The 5,000-nt window shown below is 37.5% G+C and overlaps 1 protein-coding gene across 1 annotated transcript in view; it reads right to left on the reverse strand.

Moving 5' to 3' along the window:
- The window catches only part of LOC147471811 (adhesion molecule nephrin-like), a 47,694-nt gene that overhangs the window by 7,892 nt on the left and 34,802 nt on the right, over positions 1-5,000 (reverse strand). The gene's annotated exons all lie outside the window — the stretch shown is intronic.

Below are 5,000 nucleotides of genomic sequence, written 5' to 3' on the forward strand. Positions count from 1 at the left end.
CTATCTTTCCTACATGCAGGCTATGTAGCTTATTACTATCCTGACTAACATATGTGGTTGTTATTTTATAATTGTTTTCATTTCCTGTTGTATTTTTTTTTTAAATCGAAGTCAATTTTTTTTATACTGTATGCTTTTTGAAAAAAGGTAGCCTTCAGGAAAAAAAATCACAGGTTTTTCTACATTAGCTCAACTAGTAAAACCCCAATTTCTATTAGTAGCACGCAAATAGTGAAAAAGTAGATGCATTTTATTTTCATTTATTCCTAGTTTTGAGAAAAACGCGATTGAAATTTCCTTTCTATCTTTGTGGCCAAGTGAAGCTAGAAAGGCAAAAGCTGCTTTTAAATGAATGCATATATATACATGGATATACACTGACCCGGTTCGATCAGATTCCTCCGGCCGCATAATCTCAAGAAGTGCTTTTACCCTTTGACGCCCTTACGCCTTAGGGTGTCGCGTCGTCAGAAGCTCAGGCTTAGCTTCTTCTTGATGATCGATCAGAGGGATGGATGAAGGAATAAACGAATGGATGGATGAAGGAATGAATGAATAATGAATATAATGAGTGAACAAATGGATGGATGAATGGATGAGTGAATAAGTGAATTAATATAATGGAGGGATGGATGAATGAATGAATGAAAGAAGGAGAGAATGGAAGGATGAATAATTAATGAACGAAGTGAATGGATGGATGGATGGATAGACGGATGAATGGATGAATGAATAAACGAAAGAATGGATGAATGAATAATGAATATAATGAGTGAACAAATGAATGGATGAGTGAATAAGTGAATTAATATAATGGATGGATGGATGAATGAATGAATAAAAGAAGGAGAGAATGGAAGGATGAATAATTAATGAACGAAGTGAATGGATGGATGGAAATGATAGACGGGAAGAAATGGATGAATGAATAAACGAAAGAAAGGGGATGAATGAATGAATGAATAATGAATATAATGAGTGAACAAATGGATGGATGAATGGATGAGTGAATAAGTGAATTAATATAATGGATGGATGGATGAATGAATGAATGAAAGAAGGAGAGAAGGATGGATGAATAATCAATGGAAGGATGAATAATTAATGAACGAAGTGAAGGAATGGATGGATGGATGGATGAATGAATGAATAGATGAATAAATTGATGGATGGATGGATGGATAGATGAATGAATTAATTAATTAATTAATGGATGGATAGATAAATGGATGGATGGATGGATGAATAAATGAATGGATGGATAGACGGATGAATGGATGAATGAATTGATGGATGGATGGAAGGATGGATGGATGGATGGATGGTTGCATGGATGGATGGTTGGATGGATGGATGGATGGATGGATGGATGAATTGATGGATGGATGTGAATGAATGGATGAATGAATTGATGTATGGGTGGATAGATGGATGGCCGGATGGATGAATGAATGAATGAATGAATGGACGAATGAATGAATGTGAATGAATGAATGAATGGATGGACAGATAGATGGATGGATGAATGAATGAATGAATGAATGGATGGATGAATGGAGGGTGGATGAATAATCAATGGAAGGATGAATGAAATGAATAGATGAACTGATTAAGTGGATGAAGGTAATGGTATGGATGAAGGATGATGGTTTGGATGAATGAATGAATAGATGAAGTAAATTGAGGACTGATGGATGGATGGATAGATGGATGGATGGATGGATGGATGAATGAATGAATGATTGGATGTGAATAAATGAATGAATAGATGAATAAATTGATGGATAGATGAATGAATGAATGAATTAATGGATGGATGAATAAATGGATGGACGGATGAATGGATGAATGAATTGATAGATGGATGGTTGGATGGATGGATGGATGGATGGATGAATGAATTAATGGATTGATGAATGAATAGATGGGAATGAATAAGTGGATGAATGAATTAATGGATGAATGAATTGATGGATGGTTGGATGAATGGATAGATGGATGAATGGATGGATGGATAGATGGATGAATGAATGAATGGATGTGAATGAATGAATGAATAGATGAATAAATTGATGGATGGATGGATAGATGAATGAATGAATTAATTAATGGATGGATAGATGAATGGATGGCTGGATGGATGAATAAATGAATGGATGGATGGACGGATGAATTGATGAATGAATTGATGGATGGTTGGATGGATGGATGAATGAATGGATGGATGGATGAATTAATTGATGGATGAATGGATGGATGGATGTGAATGAATGGATGAATGAATTGATGTATGGGTGGATAGATGGATGGCTGGATGGATGAATGAATGAATGAATGGACGAATGAATGAATGTGAATGAATGAATGAATGGATGGACAGATAGATGGATGGATGAATGGATGGATGAATGAATGAATGGATGGATGAATGGAGGGTGGGTAAATGGATGGATGGACGGATGGATGGATGAATGAATAGATGGGAATGAAGGGTAAGATGGGAAATGAATGAATTGAGGGGGGGTTGGATGGATGGGTGTATATGAATGAATGGATGTGATGGTGAATGAATTGATGAATGGATGGTTTGTATGGTTGGGATGGATTAGGATGGATGGGATGAATTGGATGGTATGGATGAATGGATGAATGATATGGATGATGAATGAATATCTGATTGAATGGGATGTCGACTTAGAATTGAATAAATGGATTGATGGTTGGATGGATGAAGAATGAGATGAATTGGATGATTGGATGGATGAATAAATGGATGGTATGAATTTGCGGGAATGATTGGGATGGGTGAATTGATAGATGATGGAGGAAGGAATTTGGATGAATGGAATGGATGGCTGGATGGATGGATAAATGGATGGATGGATGAATGAATTGATGGATGGATGGATGGACGGATGAATGGATGAATGAATTGATGGATGGTTGGATGGATGTATGTATGGATGGATGAATTAATTGATGGATGGATGGATGGTTGGATAGATGGATGGTTGGATGGATGTATGTATGGATGGATGGATGAATTAATTGATGGATGGTTGGATGGATGTGAATGAATGGATGAATGAATTGATGTATGGGTAGATAGATGGATGGCTGGATGGATGAATGAATGAATGAATGAATGAATGGACGAATGAATGAATGGGATGGATGGACGGATGAATGGATGAATGAATTGATGGATGGTTGGATGGATGTATGTATGGATGGATGGATTAATTAATTGATGGATGGATGGTTGGATGGATGTATGTAAGGATGGATGGATGAATTAATTGATGGATGGATGGATGGATTTGAATGAATTGATGGATGGATGGTTGGATGAATGAATGGATGTGAATGAATGAATTGGTGGATGGATGGTTGTATGGTTGGATGGATGCATGGATGAATGAATGGATGGATGGATGGATGAATGAATGGATGGATGGATGGATGAATGAATGAATGGATCGATGAATGGAGGGTGGGTAAATGGATGGATGGACGGATGGATGAATGGATGGATGGATGGATGAATGAATAAATAGATGGGAATGAATAAGTGGATGAATGAATTGATGGATGGATGGTTGGATGAATGAATGGATGTGAATGAATGAATTGGTGGATGGATGGTTGTATGGTTGGATGGATGCATGGATGAATGGATGGATGGATGGATGGATGAATGAATGGATGTGAATGAATGGATGGATGAATTGATAAATGGATGGATGGATGAATGAATTGATGGATGGTTGGATGGACGGATGAATGGATGAGTGAATTGATGGATGGTTGGATGGCTGGATGGATGAATGAAATATGAATGGAGGGTGGGTAAATGGATGGATGGACGGATGGATGGATGAATGGATGGAGGATTTATATTGATGGATGGATGGTTGGTTGAATAAAGTTTGAGAATAGATGGGAATGAATAAGTGGATGAATTAATTGATGGATGGTTGGATGGATGTGAATGAATGGATGAATGAATTGATGTATGGGTAGATAGATGGATGGCTGGATGGATGAATGAATGAATGAATGAATGGACGAATGAATGAATGTGAATGACTGAATGAATGGATGGATGGATGGATGAATGAATGAATGGATCGATGAATGGAAGGTGGGTAAATGGATGGATGGACGGATGGATGAATGGATGGATGGATGAATGAATGGATGTGAATGAATGAATTGATGGATGGATGGTTGTATGGTTGGATGGATGCATGGATGGATGGATGGATGGTTGGATGGATGGATGGATGGATGGTTGGATGGATGGATGGATGGATGAATAAATTGATGAATGGATGGATGGATAAATGAATGAATGGATGGATGAATTGATAGATGGATGGATGAATGAATTGATGAATGGATGGATGGATGGATGGATGAATGAATGAATGGATGTGAATGAATGGATGGATGGATGGAGGATGGATGGATTAATGAATGGATGGATGGATGGAATTGATGAATGAATGAATGGATGTGAATGAATGAATGGATGAATGAATTGATGGATGGATGGATGAATGAATGGATGTGAATGAATGGATGGATGAAATGATGGATGGATGAATGGATGGATGTGAATGGATGAATGGTTGTATGGTTGTATGGATGGATGGATGAATTGATGGATGTGAATGGATGAATGGTTGTATGGTTGGATGGATGGATGGATGAATTGATGGATGTGAATGGATGAATGGTTGTATGGTTGGATGGATGGATGTGAATGAATGGATGGATGGATGGATGTGAATGAATGGATGGATGGATGGATGTGAATGAATGGATGGATGGATGGATGGATGAATGGATGGATGGATAGATTAATGGATGGATGGATGGATGTGAATGAATGAATAGATGAATGAATTGATGGACGGATGGATGGTTGGATGGATGGATGGATGGATGGATGGATGAATGGATGGATGAATTAATTAATGGATGGATAGATAAAT

This window comes from Penaeus japonicus, unplaced genomic scaffold, assembly GCF_977035675.1.
Source record: "Penaeus japonicus unplaced genomic scaffold, GWHDUDI00000001_assembly GWHDUDI00000005, whole genome shotgun sequence".
Classification (NCBI taxonomy): domain Eukaryota; kingdom Metazoa; phylum Arthropoda; class Malacostraca; order Decapoda; family Penaeidae; genus Penaeus; species Penaeus japonicus.